This window comes from Salmo salar, chromosome 13 (assembly GCF_965601325.2).
Source record: "Salmo salar chromosome 13, fSalSal1, whole genome shotgun sequence".
NCBI classification, from domain to species: domain Eukaryota; kingdom Metazoa; phylum Chordata; class Actinopteri; order Salmoniformes; family Salmonidae; genus Salmo; species Salmo salar.
The window spans coordinates 22,958,385-22,976,127 of NC_138303.1; the positions used below are offsets into that span (position 1 = coordinate 22,958,385).

The 17,743-nt window shown below is 42.5% G+C and overlaps 1 protein-coding gene across 6 annotated transcripts in view; it reads left to right on the forward strand.

Annotated features, from left to right (window-relative positions):
* The window catches only part of LOC106566658 (coiled-coil domain-containing protein 71), a 51,531-nt gene that overhangs the window by 6,907 nt on the left and 26,881 nt on the right, over positions 1 to 17,743 (forward strand). Inside the window, exon 2 of one of the 6 annotated variants that reach the window (XM_045693033.2) lies at positions 15,710 to 16,097. The exons of 4 other annotated variants lie outside the window; for them this stretch is intronic. The gene's annotated coding sequence lies outside the window, so the exon portion shown is untranslated. The remainder of the gene's footprint in view (positions 1 to 15,709; positions 16,098 to 17,743) is intronic. One more of the 6 variants, XM_014134896.3, reaches the window with a different exon arrangement.

Consider the following 17,743-nt stretch of genomic DNA (forward strand, 5'->3'; position numbering starts at 1 on the left):
GTGATGTCACCCCCTGCCTCAACAACTTCCCCTCGTCATTCGGGCTTTGTTCATCGTAGCAGCTTAAAACAACTTTGTAAAGACGGTCGACATCTAGTGGAAGCCGTAGGAAGAATTATTACTACGTCACTGTGTATTCAATAGGAAACGACTTGAAGAGAGCCCATGCATCCAGATTCCACTTCCTGGTAGGATTTCTCTCAGGTTTTTGCTTGCCATATGAGTTCTGTTATACTCACAGACACCATTCAAACAGTTTTAGAAACTTCAGTGTTTTCTATCCAAATCTACTAATAATATGCATATCCTAGCTTCTGAGTTTGAGTAGAAGGCAGTTTAATATGGGCACATTTATATTTTCCAAAATTGTCAATACTGCCCCCTAGCCCCAACAGGTTAACGGGATCGGGATCCGGTTTAATGGCAAAGCGCCAAATAAAAAAAATTATTAAAAATATTTAACTTTCATACATTCACAAGTGCAATACACCAAATTGAAGCTGAACTTCTTGCATTTCTAGCCACCGTGTCAGATTTCAACAAGGCTTTACAGTGAAAGCAAATTACGCTATAATCTGGGGATGGCACCTTAACAAACACTGACAATCATATTTTTACATTTTACATTTTAGTCATTTAGCAGACGCTCTTATCCAGAGCGACTTACAAATTGGTGCATACACCTATAATATCCAGTGGAACAACCACTTTACAATAGTGCATCTAAATCTTTTAAGGGGGGGGTTAGAAGGATTACTTTATCCTATCCCAGGTATTCCTTGAAGAGGTGGGGTTTCAGGTGTCTCCGCCAGGCGCGGCACCTCAAATAACATAATTAATTCATGCCTTTGACGAGCTTCTTCTGTTGGCACTCCGATATGTCCCATAAACATCACAAATGGTCCTTTTGTTCGACTCATTCCGTCGTTATATATCCAAAATGTCCATTTATTTGGCGCGTTTGATCCAGAAAAACACCAGTTCCAACTTGCGCAACATGACTAGAAAATCTCTGAAGTTACCTGTAATCTTTGACAATTTTCAGCAAACAACTTTCCTAATACAACTTTCGGTATTTTTAATGTAAATAATCAATACAATTTAAGACTGGATAAACTGCGTTCAATACCGGAGGAAAACAAAGTAGAGCGTGCTTTCAGGTCGCGCGCCTCTATCAAAAGTACACTTCCTTCGAGCCTCGTTCTGGACAGCCTTACTTCTTCATTACACAAAGGAAAAACATCAACCAATTTCTAAAGACTGTTGACATCCAGTGGAAGCGATAGGAACTGCAAGCAACTCGCTTAGAATTCTAGATTCTCAATGAAAACCATGGAAAAGTAACCTCAAAAAAAAATAATCCTGGATGGTTTGTCCTCGGGGTTTCGCCTGCCAAATAAGTTCTGTTATACTCAAACATCATTCAAACTGTTTTAGAAACTTCAGAGTGTTTTCCATCCAAATCGACCAATTATATGCATATCCTACCTTCTGAGGCTGAAGTATACTTTGGGCACACTTTTCATCCAGACGTGAAAATAGCACCCTCAAGCCATAAGAAGTTAAATAAAGGTATTAAAAAAAAAATATATATATATATATATATATATAAAAGTGTGCCCAAAGTATCCTCCATGCTCAGAAGGTAGGATATGCATATAATTGGTCGATTTCGATAGAAAACACTGAAGTTTCTAAAACAGTTTGAATGATGTTATATAAATAAAATCGGGGTCCAAAAATACTGATTTCCGATTGTTATGAAATCGGCCATTCCGATTTAAATCGGTCGACCTCTAGTCCCAGGGTCCTTAGTAAACACCTCCAACTGGATCCTTGCCGACGATTCAACAGTGGTAGGCCTGATCATGAACAACAATGAGACAGCCTATAGGGAGGAAGTCAACCTGGCAGTGTGTTGCCAGGACAACAACCTCTCAACGTGATTGTGGACTACAGGAGAATGAGGGCCGAGCACGCCCCAATTCTCATTGACAGGGCTGTAGTGGAGCAGGTTGAGAGCTTCAAGTTCCTTGGTGTCCACATCACCAACAAACTATCATGGTCCAAACACACCAAGACTGTCGTGAAGAGCACATGACACCAACTTTTCCCCCTCTGGAGACTGGAAAAATTTGGTCATGGCTCCTCAGATCCTCAAAGTTCTATAGCAGCACCATTAAGATTATCCTGACTGGTTGCATCGCCGCCTGGTATGTCAACTGGTCGTCATCCTGCCGCAATTGAGAGTAGTGCATACAGCCTACTACATCACTGGGGCCAAGCTTTCTTCCATCCATGACCTCTATACCAGGCAGGCTCTGAATTGTCAGACTCCAGCCACCCTAGTCATAGACTGTTCTCTCTGCTACTGCATGGCAAGCGGTACCGGAGTGGGAAGTCTAGTTCAGGAAGGCTCCTTAACAGCTTCTAAGACTGCTGAACAGTTAATCAAATGGCTACCCCCCCGTAGTGTACATATTACCTTGGCTAACCTGTACCCACGGACATTGACTCGGTATACAGCCTACATACCCCATCGTTATTGTTTTGTTACTTTGTTTACTTATTAAATATTTTCTTAACCAACAATTCAGTTAAAGGCTTGTAAGTAAGCCTTGTTGTATTCGGCGCGTGTGACAATTTTTTTCTAAAATCACATTGTTTGCACGCTGTTCAAATCGTTCATTTTATTTAGTACCCAGTTAGCAATGAGCACTGAGACCGGCGTCCCTCATTCACGGGACGCCCGCGATAGACTGCTTTGTCAAGCGGCAGTCCTGCTCGTGCCATTCACATGCTGTTTTCCCTCACAGCCCACCCGCCCTTCTCCCGACGCCAGTTACACTACAGCTGCCAGTCGAAGACCACTCTTTTTTTGCCTACTCCCTGTGGCCACTTATTTGTATATTTTTTTTATTTATTCAAGATGCATTTGGAAAAGTACTATAAATTATTTTGTGTACAAAATCTAAGATAACGAGGAGAAATAAAATCCAAATCCAGTGAATTAAATTGTCATGTACTTGCAGGCTTCTTACACAGTGCAATGTATTGCTGACTGAAATGAGTTGCTTATTTGGTCCGTAGGCTGTTGAGCGTATCACAGTGCCATCCGTTTTGTCACCAAAGCCCCATATATGACCCACCACTTCGACCTGTACGCTCTCGTTGGCTGGCCCTCGCTTCATATTCGTTGCCAAACCCACTGGCTCCAGGTCATCTACAAGACCCTGCTAGGTAAAGTCCCCCCTTATCTCAGCTCGCTGGTCACCATAGCAGCACCCACCTGTAGCACGCGCTCCAGCAGGTATATCTCTCTGGTCACCCCCAAGGCCAATTCCTCCTTTGGCCGTCTCCTTCCAGTTCTCTGCTGCCAATGACTAGAACGAACCTCAAAAATCTCTGAAACTGGAAACAATCTCCCTCACTAGCTTTAAGCACCAGCTGTCAGAGCAGCTCACAAATCACTGCACCTGTACATAGCCCATCTATAATTTAGCCCAAACAACTACCTCTTCCCCTACTGTATTTGTTTATTTTGCTCCTTTGCACCCCATTATTTCTACTTTGCACTTTCTTCCACTGCAAATCTACCATTCCAGTGTTTTACTTGCTATATTGTATTTACTTTGCCACCATGGCCTTTTTTGCCTTTACCTCCCTTATCTCACCTCATTTGCTCACATTTTATATAGACTTATTTTTCTACTGTATTATTGACTGTTTGTTTTACTCCTTGTGTTACTAACTCTGTATGTGTCGAACTGCTTTGCTTTATCTTGGCCAGGTCGCAATTGTAAATGAGAACTTGTTCTCAACTTGCCTACCTGGTTAAATAAAGGTGAAATAAAAAAAAAAATATATATATATATATATATATATATATATATATATATATATATATATATATATACATATTTACTTTTGTCCAGGAGGGAACTAATCCATTGTGGAGGCCTAGACTAAAAGACAATTTATGCTTGATCTGAAAATCTGGTCGGTGGCAACATATGGAGGAGGGTGTGACGCAATTGCGGTGCCTCCAGAGGCATGCAGATGCCAAATTGAGCTCTGTACAGCATCGCCATGCGGCTCCCAAATGTTGTAACCATGCGGAGGGCTTTGTATTAGCGCCACATTATCATTGGTAGGTGGGTGCGATACATAAACTCACTTCTTTGACAACAGCTCTGCACTGCTCCGCAATGTACAAGAACTATGAATTCCCTGACTTCTGCAGAGGCCATATCACCGTAAATTCTGTATGGCCAATGCAGACATCAGATTGACCATGCAGCGCCCAGATGCACAATGCACTCCAGAATGTGCGCTCTCCTGCCAATTAGTGCACAGTCATTGTTTCACAACTTAATTGTGTAAATTGTCAGTGTATATCATTTCACCATTGTATTTTGACCCTTTTCACATTTGTTTACATTACAGCTTTATTCTAAAATTGAATTAATTGTTTATTCTCCTCAAACTAAAAACAGGTTTTTAGAAATGGTTTATATTTTTTTAAATAAATTTGCAACTATCACATTTACAAAAGTATTCAGACCCTTTATGCAGTACTTTGTTGAAGCACCTTTGGCAGTGATGGGAGCCTCCAGTCTTCTTGGGTGTGACGCTACATGCTTGGCACACATGTATTTGGGGAGTTTGTCTTATTCTTCTCTGCAGATCCTCTCAAGCTCTCCAGTTGGATGGACAGCTATTTTCAAGTCTCTCGATGTTTGATTGGGTTCAAGTCCAGGCTCTGGCTGGGCCACTCAAGGACTCTCAGAGACTTGTCCCGAAGCCACTCCTGCATTGTCTTGGCTGTGTGCTTAGGGTCGTTGTCCTGAGTGCTCTGGAGCAGGATTTCTTCAAGGATCTCCCTGTACATTCCTCTGTTCATCTTACCCTCAATCCTGACTAGTCTCCCAGTACCTGCCACTGAAAAACATCCCCACAACGTGATGCTGCCACCACCATGCTTCCCCATAGGGATGGTGCCAGGTTTCCTCCAGATGTGATGCTTGGCATTCAGGCCAAAGAGTTCAATCTTGGTTTCATCAGACCAGAGAATCTTGTTTCTCATGGTCTGAGAGTCTTTAGGTGCATTTTGGCGAACTCCAAGCGGGCTGTCATGTGCCTTTTTTACTGAGGAGTGGCTTCCGTCTGGCCACTATCATAAAGGCCTGCTTGGTGGAATGCTGCAGAGATGGTTGTCCTTCGGAAAGGTTCTCCCATCTCCACAGAGGAACTCTGGAGCTCCATCGGAGTGACCATCGGGTTCTTGGTCACTTCCCTGATCAAGGTCATTCTCCCCCTGTTTGACCGGGCGGCCAGCTCTAGGAAGAGTCATGGTGGTTCCAAACTTCTTCCGTTTAAGAATGACGGAGGCAATTGTGTTCTTAAATGCAATTTTGACCTTAATTGCCGCAAACGTTTTTTATTACCCTTCCCCAGATCTGTGCCTCGACACAATCCTGTCTCGGAGCTCTAGGGACCGTTCCTTCGACCTCATGGCTTGAATTTTTTTTAAATTTTTATTATTTTTATTTCTTCCTCTGACATGACTGTCAACTGTGGGTCCTTATATAGACAGGTGTGTGCCTTTTTCTAATCAAGTCCAATCAATTGAATATACGACAGGTGGACTCCAATGAAGTTGTAGAAGCATCTCAAGGATGATTAATGGAAACAAGATGCACCTGAGCTCAATTTCGAGTCTCATAGCAAAGGGTCTGAAGAGTTATGTAAATAAGGTATCTGTTTTTTATTGGTAATAAATTAGTGAGAACTTGTTTTCACTTTCTCCATTATGGGGTTGTGTGGATTGTTGATAATTGTTTTATTTAATCTTTTAGAATAAGACTAGGGTGGAAGAGGTAAAGTGATCTGAATATTTCCCGAAATGCATTGTTTATCATCAGTAGTACATTTACTGTTAATTCCTATTATTTCTAATCTACAATGTTTGTTTGGTTATGGGAATTTCTGTTAATGCATTCAATATTATTCCTTTTACCATTGTTGGAATGGACACATTGTTTGCAGAGTGCACAACCTATGCATGACTTGTGAGAAACAAGTTTTGGTTTATTTCAATCCATTTGAGTTTTGTCAATTCAGTTTAGTCATTGTCTTTTGTTTGGAGTGCTATTGTCAATGTTGTAAGGACCCACACATTATTTATATTTTGATGTAGGCCTATAGGCTTCCTGGCATGTGTTCAAATGTAGGCATATAAATGTGCCCATTTGGGGATCTGATATATTATTTCTGATTTGGCTTAGTACACCTCCACTAATGACCTTCAGAGCTTCTCAAAGTAATGTTTTCTTCACCTCAAACGGCAAGCACATTTTAAGTCTTTTTTACATCACATTGAGGAACTGTCATTCTCAATGATTTGAAAAATCTTTCTAGCTCTCTCCCTTTTTTGATAACCACTCGGCGTGAAAGGGGAAAAATGTCATGCTCTGATCCAGTGGAAACGTCATAAAATAGGCCCACCTGATTTACTTTTTTTGCAGGACTGAAATGGGTTTCTTTACTCATTTTGGGTGATGGTGCAGTTTTATATTTAGGTGCAGGTGCTCCACAATATGTTTGAGCTAATATTCTATAAGAGGAACAGGAGCAAAAGCAGTTGAACCTTGATGTCGGTGCTCTGCTCCGGTGAGCTCCTGCCCAAGTCGAGCACTGATTTCTTATCCTTTGCGCAAATGGCCTACAGCTGTGTCTGTCCCCAGCTCACTGGTGCAGGTAACTTGAGGGGCCCAGAAGATTTTCTACAATGTTTCAAGTTCATTGCAGACAGGCTAAACGTAGCCAATGTGATTTTATAGGATATTTTATTTTTATCTGGGTGTTTTCTACTGGCAGGCTAGTTTTTATTTGTTGGCTCTATGTAGGCTATTTTTACCTAGTTGGCAATAGTTATATTTTAGGTTAGTATCGTTTTTCATTTGGAGAGGAGTTTGATTTATCCACATGACAATGAATTTAAGATGAAGACGTTATTATGAAAACTGCACCACAAAAAAATGTGGGTATGTAAACTAACTGGCACGCAGATCGGTTGAAATGTTAAGATAAATTGGCATTCCACATGAGGTTGCAGGCTCCTCATGTGGCCTTATACCAGCAACTTCAGGAGAGTAATGGCAGAACCTATGAAAGCCAGCAGGAGCTGGGGGAGAGCAGTTGGGTCAGGTTATCTAGCTCTGAGTCATTTTGTGTCTTATTTCATCAAACGGTAAGCTTAAATAGTCAGACAAGCTCAATGTACAGTGCCTTCAGGAAGTATTCAGACCCCTTTTCTTCCACTTTCATGTTACAGCCTTACTCTATAAACAATTTAAGTAGTCCCTCCACATCAATCTATACACAATACCCCATAATGACTGAGCAAAAACATGTTTTTAGAAATGTTAGCACATTTTCTCTATCCCCCCCAGAAATATTACATTTAAGTATTCAGACCCTTTATGCAGTACTCTGTTGAAGCAGTGATTACAGCCTCAAGTCTTCTTGGGTATGAAGCTACAAGCTTGGCACACCTTTATTCGGGGAGTTTCTCCCATCTCTGCAGATCCTCTCAAGCTCTGTCAGGTTGGATGGGGAGTGCCGCTGCACAGCTATTTTCAGGTCTCTCCAGAGATGTTTGATCGGGTTCAATTCCAGGCTCTGGCTGGGCCACTCAATGACTTTCAGAGACTTGTCCTGAAGCCACTCCTGCTTCGTCTTGGCTGTGTGCGTAGGGTCGTTGTCCTGTTGGAAAATGAACCTTCATCCCAGTCTGAGGTCCTGAGTGCTCTGGAGCAGGTTTTCATCAAGGATCTCGCTGTACTTTGCTCCGTTCATCTTACCCTCGATCCTGACTAATCTCCCAGTCCCTGATGCTGAAAAACATCCCCACAGCATGATGCTGCCACCACCATGCTTCACTGTAGAGAGAGTGCCAGGTTTGCTCCAGATGTGATGCTTGGTATTCAGGCCAAAGTGTTGAATCTTGGTTTCATCAGACCAGAATCTTGCTTTCTCATTGTCAGTCCTTTTAGGTGCATTTTGGCTAACTCCAAGCGGGATGTCGTGCTTTTTAACTGATGAATGAGATTGGAGAAATTCCTTGCTTTTGTCTTTAGAATTACCTCCTAGTTAAATGGCTTGCCTAGGGATTATAGCTTTCCTATGAGTGGGGGCTACCCTCAAGATTCTATTGTCTTGAACGGCGAACTCCGCTCTCCCCGCTGGCGGTAGGCGTGTATAGTCTTGGGTGTAGGGAGTTCGGAAAATAGCAAGCCAACACTTTTTGTTGTTGAGTACTGGGTATATGAGCTTTCAGCCTAAATAGTGGATCCTAAGTAATTCCCATGGATTCACTCATTTAAAAAAAAGAGTTAACTTGAAGGCAAAAAAAGGGAAGCAGGATGTAAGATGCGAACCTCTTATTCCAACTCGGTTTAGGTTTCAAATCCCAAGACTAACCACGCCACCACAGCATTTTGATAAATTTACCAAGAGTTTTAATCGTTATTTTTCATGGCTATCCATTTACCACCACAAACCGATGCTGGCGTGAAGACCGCACTCAACGAGCTGTATTAAGCAAACAAAATGCTCATCCAGAGGCGGTGCTCCTAGTGGCCGGGGACTTTAATGCAGGGAAACTTAAAACGCTAGACCACCTTTATGCCACACACAGAGATGGGTTAACCTGTTAGGGCTAGGGGGCAGTATTGACACGGCTGGATTAAAAAAACGTACCCGATTTAAATCTGGTTATTACTCCTGCCCAGTAACTAGAATATGCATATAATTATTGGCTTTGGATAGAAAACACTCCAAAGTTTCTAAAACTGTTTGAATGGTGTCTGTGTATAACAGAACTCATATGACAGGTCAAAACCTGAGAAGATTCTGTACAGGAAGTACCCTGTCTGACCATTTCTTGGCCTTCTTTGCCATCTCTATCCATTACAAAGGATCTCTGCTGTTACGTGACACTTCCTACGGCTCACATGGGCTCTCAGAAGGCGGCAAAAAGCTGAATCGTGGCTTTGCAGGCTCTGGTTGAGAAAAAAAGTAGCGCGTTTGGGTAGTGGCTGGTTACAGTACTGTGAGACTCAGGCGCGTGCCCGTGTCGCCCGAATGCTTTGCTTTGTTTTCTTTCCTCTGTTTACCTAAACGGAGATTCCCGGTCGGAATATTATCGCTATTTTACGAGAAAAATGGCATAAAAATGGATTTTAAACAGCGGTTGACATGCTTCGAAGTACGGTAATGGAATATTTAGAATTTTTTTGTCACGAATTGCGCCATGCTCGCGAACCTGATTTACCATTTCGGATAGTGTCTGGAACGCACGAACAAAACGCCGCTATTTGGATATAATGATGGATTATTTTGGACCAAACCAACATTTGTTATTGAAGTAGCAGTCCTGGGAGTGCATTCTGACAAAGACAACAAGGGTAATCAAACTTTTGTAATAGTAAATCTGACTTTGGTCAGGGCTAAACTTGGTGGGTGTCTAAATGGCTAGCCGTGATGGCTGGGCTATCTACTGAGACTATTGCAAAATGTGCTTTCACCAAAAAGCTATTTTAAAATCGGACAGAGTGCATAGAGGAGTTCTGTATCTATAATTCTTAAAATTATTGTTATGCTTTTTGTGAACGTTTATCGTGAGTAATTTAGTACATTTTTAGTAAATTCACCGGAAGTTTGCGGGGGGTATGCTAGTTCTGAACGTCACATGCTACTATAAAAAGCTGGTTTATGATATAAATATGAACTTGATTGAACAAAACATGCATGTATTGTATAACATAATGTCCTAGGGTTGTCATCTGATGAAGATCATCAAAGGTTAGTGCTGCATTTAGCTGTCTTCTGGGTTTATGTGACATTATATGCTAGCTTGAAAAATGGGTGTCTGTTTCTGGCTGGGTACTCTGCTGACATAATCTAATGTTTTGCTTTCGTTGTAAAGCCTTTTTGAAATCGGACAGTGCGGTTAGATTAACGAGAGTCTTGTCTTTAAAATGCTGTAAAATAGTCATATGTTTGAGAAATTGAAGTAATAGCATTTCTAAGGTATTTGAAAATCGCGCCACGGGATTCAACTGGCTGTTGCGTAGGTGGGACGAATTCGTCCCGCCTAGCCCAGAGAGGTTAAAAATCTCTACCTCGCCCTCCATTTGACAAATCTGACCATAATTATATCCTCCTGCTTACAATCAAAGCAGGAAGTACCAGTGACTTGCTCAATACGGAAGTGGTCAGATGACACAGATGCTAAGCCACAGGACTGTTTTTTTTTTGCTAGCAAAAACTGGAGTATGTTCCGGGGCTTATCCGAAGGCATTGAGGAGTAGATCACATCAGTCACCGGGTTCATCAATAATGTTGTCCCCACAGTGACCGTACGTACATGCCCCAACCAGAAGCTATGGATTACAGGCAACATCCACACTGAGCTAAAAGGTAGCGCTTTCAAGGAACGGGACGCTAACCCGAACGCTTATAAGAAATCCCGCTTTTCTCTCAGACAAACCATCACAGGCAAAGTGTAAATACAGGACCAAGATTGAATCCTACTATACTGGCTCTGACGCTCATCAGATGTGGCAGGGCTTGCAAAGTATTATGTACTACAAAGTGAAGCCCAGCTGTGAGCTGCCCAGTGACACAAGCTTACCCGATGAGCTAAATGACTTCTATGCATGCTTCAATGCAAGCAACACTGAATGCGTAAGAGCACCAGCTGTCCCGGACTGTGTGATCACCCTCGCTGTAGCCAATGTGAGTAAGTCCTTTTAAACAGGTCTACATTCACAAGGCCGCAGGGCCAGATGGATGACCAGGACGTGTAATCCGAGCATGCGCTGACCAACTGGCAAGTGTCTTCACTGACATTTTCAACCTCTCCCTGGATGAGTCTGTAATACCTACATGTTTCAAGTAGACCACCGTAGTCCCTGTGCCCAAGAACACCAAGGTAACCTGCCTACATTTTAGTCATTTAGCAGACGCTCTTATCCAGAGCGACTTACAGTAGTGAATGCATACTTCTTTTTCTCGTACTGGTCCCCCGTGGGAATCAAACCCACAACCCTGGCGTTGCAAACACCATGCTCTACCAACTAAGCCTAAATGACTACCGACCGTAGCGGTCCCGTCTGTAGCCATGAAGTGCTTTGAAAGACTGTTCATGGCTCACAACACCATAATCCCAGCAACCCTAGACCCACTCCAATTTGTATACCAACCCAACAGGTCCACAGATGATGCAATCTCTCTTGCACTCCACACAGCCCTTTCCCACCTGTTCAAAAGGAACACCTACGTGAGAATGCTTTTCATTGACTACAGCTCAGCTTTCAACACCATAGTGCCCTCATAGCTCATTGCTAAGGACCCTGGGACCAAACACCTCCCTCTGCAACTGGATCCTGGACTTCCTGATGGGCTGCCCCCAGGTGGTAAGGGTAGGCAACACATCTGCCACGCTGATCCTCAACACGTTTGGGACCCTTGGGTGCATGCTTAGTCCCCTCCTTTACTGCCTGTTAACTCATGACTGCGTTGGCAGGCACGACTCCAAAGCCATTTGTTTCCAGACGACACTGGTGGTAGGCCTGATCACTGACAACGATGGGACTATAGGGAAGAGGTCAGCGACCTGGCACTGTGGTGCCAGGACCAACTCTTCCGCAATGTGATCAAGACCCGAGGAGATGATCGTGGACTACAGGAAAAGGAAGGCCGAGCACGTTCTGATTCTCATCGACGGGCCTGTAGTGGAGCAGGTTGAGAGCTTCAAGTTCTTTGGCGTCCACATCACCAACAAACTGATGATCCAAACAGACTACGCCAGTCGTGAAGAGCGCATGACAACGCCTATTCCCCCCTCAGGAGACTGAGAAGATTTGCCATGTGTCCTCAGATCCTCAAGGTTCTACAGCTGCGCTATTGAAAACATCCTGACTGGTTGCAGCACTGCCTGGTATGGCAACTGTTCGGCCTCTGACCGCAAGGTACTACAGAGGGTAGTGCGCACGGCCCAGTACATTACTGGGGCAAAGCATCCTGCCATCCTGGACCTCTATACCAGGCGGTGTCAGAGGAAGGCCTTAAATTGTCAGACACCTAGTCATAAACTTCTCTCTATTGCAGGCAAGCGGTACTGGAGGGCCAGGTCTAGGTACAAGAGGCTTCTCAACAGCTTCTACCCCCAAGCCATAAAAGTCCCAAACATCTAATCAAATGGCTACCCAGACTATTTGCATTGCCCCCCTTCCCCTCTTATGCTGCTACTACTCACTATGTATGCATAGTCACTTTAGGTCTACCTACATGTGCATATTCTGTTGACTAACCTGTGCCCCCTGCACATTGACCCTTGTATATAGCCTCAATACTGTTATTTTACTGCTGCTCTTTTAATTATTTTTTACTTTTTCTTAACGGCATTGTTGGTTAACCTGTTGGGGCTAAGGGGCAGTATTTGCACGGACGGATAAAAAACGTACACGATTTAATCTGGTTACTACTCCTGCCCAGAAACTAGAATGTGCATATAATTAGTAGATTTGGATAGAAAACACCCTAAGGTTTCTAAAACTGTTTGAATGGTGTCTGAGTATAACAGAATTCATATGGCAGGCCAAAACCTGAGAAGATTCCATGCAGGAAGTGCCCTGTCTGACAATTTATTGTCCTTCTGTAGCCTCTCTATCGAAAATACAGCATCTGTGCTGTAACGTGACACTTTCTAAGGCTTCCATTGGCTCTCAGAAGGCGCCAGAAAGTGTAATGGGGTGTCTGCAGTCTCTGGGCAAAGAACAGCAGCAGAGTTTGTTACTGGCCTGCCCGGGGACAGTGACACTGGAGATGCACGTTCATGTGAATTCTCCATTTTGTTCTTTCAGTCTTTGAATGAATACAACGTCGCCCGGTTGGAATATTATCGCTATTTTACGAGAAAAATCGCATAAAAATGGATTTTAAACGGCGTTTGACATGCTTCGAAGTACGGTAATGAAATATTTTTAAAAGAAATATCACGCAATGCGCGTCACCCTTCGGATAGTGACCTGAACGCACGAATAAAATGGAGCTATTTCAATATAACTATGGATTATTTTGAACCAAACCAACATTTGTTATTGAAGTAGAAGTCCTGGGAGTGCATTCTGACAAAGAACAGCAAAGGTAATCCAATTCTTCTTATAGTAAATCTGAGTTTGGTGAGCCCCAAACTTGGTTGTTGTCAAATTAGCTAGCCGTGATGGCCGAGCTATCTACTAAGAATATTGCAAAATGTGCTTTTGCCGGAAAGCTATTTTAAAATCTGACACCGCGATTGCATAAAGGAGTTCTGTATCTATAATTATGTATTTTGTGAACGCTAATCGTGAGTAATTAAGTAAATTCACCGGAGGTTTGCGGTGTGTGTGTGTGTATGCTAGTTGCTAGTTCTGAACATCACATGCTAATGTAAAAAGCTGTTTTTTGATATAAATATGAACTTGATTGAACAAAACATGCATGTGTTGTATAACATAATGTCCTAGGAGTGTCATCTGATGAAGATCATCAAAGGTTAGTGCTGCATTTAGCTGTGGTTTTGGTTTTTGTGATATGTATGTATGTATGTATGTATGTATGTATGTATGTATGTATGTATGTATGTATGTATGCTTGCTTTGAAAATGGCTGTGATTATTTTTGGCAGGCTACTCTCCTGACATAATCAAATGTTTTGCTTTCGCTATAAAGCCTTTTTGAAATCGGACAATGTGGTTAGATTAACGAGAGTCTTATCTTTCAAATGGTGTAAAATAGGACTATGTTTGAGAACTTTGAATTATGACATTTTGTGGTTTTAAATTTGGCGCTCTGTCACTGGCTGTTGAATAGTGCGGGATGATTTCGTCCCACCTACCCTAGAGGTTAAGGGCTTGTGAGTAAGCAGTTCACCTGTTGTATTCGGCGCATGTGACAAATTAAAAATTTGAAGAGCGTCTAAAGCTGTCATCAAGGGAAAGGGTGGCTACTTTGACAAATCTAAAATGTATTTTGATTTGTTAAACACTTTTTTAAAATAATTTAAGTTACTACATGATTCCGTATGTTTTGACGTTTTCTACAATGTAGAATAAAAAAAGAACCTTGACTGAGTAGGTGTCAACTTTTGATGGTGTGTGTGTATATATATATGTGTGTGTGTGATATATCTCACACACACAGTGTGTGAGTGGAAAAAGTGTTTTCCCACTGACAAAGAAATGATCAGTCTATAATTTTAATGGTAGGTTTATTTGAACAGTGAGAAAGAATAACAACAAAAAAAGCAGCTTGGTGAGAAGGTGACAACAGTTGGTGCGATTATTCGCAAATGGAAGAAACACAAAAGAACTGTCAATCTCCCTCGCCCTGGGGCTCCATGCAAGACCTCGGAGTTGGAATGATCATGAGAACGGTGAGGAATCAGCCCAGAACTACACGGGAGGATCTTGTCAATGATCTCAAGGCAGCTGGGACCATAGTCACCAAGAAAACAATTGGTAACACACTACGCCATGAAGGACTGAAATCCTGCAGCGCCCGCAAGGTGACCCCTGCTCAAGAATACATATACATGCCCGTCTGAAGTTTGCCAATGAACATCTGAATGACTCAGAGGACAACTGGGTGAAAGTGTTGTGGTCAGATGAGACCAAAATGGAGCTCTTTGACATCAACTCAACTCGCCGTGTTTGGAGGAGGAGGAATGCTGCCTATGACCCCAACAACACCATCTCCACCGTCAAACATGGAGGTGGAAACATTATGCTTTGGGGGTGTTTTTCTGCTAAGGGGACAGGACAACTTCACCGCATCAAATGGACGATGGACGGGGCCATGTACCGGGTCGTGGATGGGTATTCCAGCATGACAATGACCCAAAACACACGGCCAAGGCAACAAAGGAGTGGCTCAAGAAGAAACACATTAAGGTCCTGGAGTGGCCTAGCCAGTCTCCAGACCTTAATCCCATAGAAAATCTGTGGAGGGAGCTGACGGTTCGAGTTGCCAAACGTCAGCCTCAACCTTAATTACTTGGAGAAGATCTACAAAGAGGAGTGGGACAGAATCCCTCCTGAGATGTGTGCAAACCTGGTGGCCAACTACAAGAAACGTCTGACCTCTGACTGCCAACAAGGGTTTTGCCACCAAGTACAAAGTCATGTTTTGTAAAGTGGTCAATAGTTATTTCCCTCATAATGCAAATCATTTTATAATATTTTTGACATGTGTTTTTCTGGAATTTTTTGTTCTGTCTCACTATTAAAATAAACCTACCATAAAAATTATAGACTGATCATTTCTTTGTCAGTGGGCAAACGTACAAAATCAGCAGGGGATCAAATACTTTTCCCCCGTTGTATGTATGTAGATAGAGATCTCTCTATCTCAAAAGGATATTGTAATGTAGATTGTTTCAGGTAGAAAATCCTAGGAAATGTTTTTTTTATTTGACATAAGCTGCCTCATATCAATCAGATTCTGGTTGTGTTTTGTGGGGGGATGGCCTGAGCCAGGGGAAGCGTATCTCCGCGGCTCTTAAATGCACAACCTATTAATCGCAGGCAATACTATTTGTTGATCAGTAATTCTACATCTAAATTTTCACAAGCTGAACCATTTTTATTTCTGTGTCCAGTATGAAGGAAGTTGAGGGCTCCACAGACAATACGCAAACAGGGCTGACTCAGTGTTGCAATCCCAAGATGGAGCTGATCCTTGAGGGCCCATCTACCTGTGGTTCATTGCACCTTGACTCATAATCTCCCCGGGCCTGCTTTATCACCCCTGGCCCCTCTCCCCAACATCCAGGCCCATCTCACCAATACCAACCCACTGGCCAGGTGCTCTCGGCCCTGCAACTCTCGCCCCAGCTCCCATGGTCGGAAGAGGAAGACCGCTGCGGATCCTTTGGCCTCTGGAATTATGCAGATTACTTAAACAATCGGCAGCAGGAGTTTGTTTACGGCGTCATGCTACTATGGATGGTGTCTATTCCTGCTGATCAACATCTCCCGTTTTTTGTGGTGAGACAAACTGTTTTTTTTTTTATTATTCATATGTTAGGGTGGTGTGGATTTTTTTTGTTTATACTCATTTCCTCATCACACTTCACCTGTGTGTTACATTGCACTATTTTCCTGTTGTGATAGTAAATCTTCAAGGTCTGCAAATGTACTTGTGGCAGAAAATATTACTCAGATCATGTACAAAGCAGTAAAAGTTTACTATGTGGATAAGGTTCATGTTTTGGAGGATCTGTCCTTATTGTCTACAGCTGGATACCCATGTACCAAAGCAGGAAAGTCTCCATTGAAAGTCCGCTACACATGACCATCTAGATAACACATCTAGATAACATGAGGTTTATGTCCCGAGGGTCTAGCCTTATCCCCTAAAGGTGGACTGCCATTCGCACCCATTTTGTATAGCAGGAAAGGCCAATACACAAGGTTAACCTCTCCGCGGGACACACTATTCAACAGCCAGTGAAATAGCAGGGTGGCAAATTCAAAACAACAAAAATCTCATAATTCAGATTTCTCAAACATACAACTATATCCCATTTTAAAGATACACTTCTTGTTAATCCAACCACATTGTCCGATTTTCAAAAAGACTTTACGGCGAAAGCATAACGTTAGATTATGTTAGGACAGCGCTGAGACAAGAAAAACCACACAGCCATTTTCCAAGCAAGGAGAGGCGTCACAAACTAGAAATACAGCTAAAATGAATCACTAACCTTTGACGATCTTCATCGGATGACCCTCCCAGGACTCAATGTTACACACTACATGTATGTTTTGTTCGATAAAGTTCATATTTATATCCAGAAACCCTATTTTACATTGGCGCGTGATGTTCAGAAAATGTTTTGCCTCAAACTTCCGGTGAATGAGCACATCAATTTACAAAAATACTCATAAACGTTGATAAAATTTACAACAGTTATTGAAAGAATTATAGATACACTTCTCCTTAATGCAACGGCGAAAGCACATTGAGCTCTGTACTCAGAATATTGAACAGCCATCAAAGCAAGCTACAGTTACCCTCCAAGTTCTGGAGTCAACAAAACTCAGAAATAGTATTATAAATATTCACTTACCTTTGCTGATCTTTGTCGGGATGCACTCCCAGGACTTCCACAAGAAATGTTCGTTTTGTTCGATAAACTCCATATTTATGTCGAAATACCTCCGTTTTCTTTGCGTTCAGATCACTATTCCAAAGGCACAATGCGTGAGCGCAAAACCCTAGACAAAGTCGAAGTTCCATTACCGTTCGTAGAAACATGTCAAACGATGTTTACAATCAATCCTTAGGGTCTTATCATAAATATTCAATAATATTCCAACCGGACAATAGTGTATTCATTACAGAGGAAAAAGAAGGAACGGCGCACCTGCGTGACCGCGCAGTAAACAACTCATTGGCCTCAGGCAGTCCACTTGTTGAGTCAGCTCTTATTCTCTCCCCACTAACAGTAGAAGCACGAAACAATGTTCTAAAGACTGTTGACATCTAGTGGAAGCCTTAGGAAGTGCAAAATGAACCCAAGTCACTGTATAGGCAATCACTGGAAACTACAAACCTCATCCAACCAGGAAGTGTGGAAATATGGCAGGTTTTTGCCTGCCATATGAGTTCTGTTATACTCAGACATTCA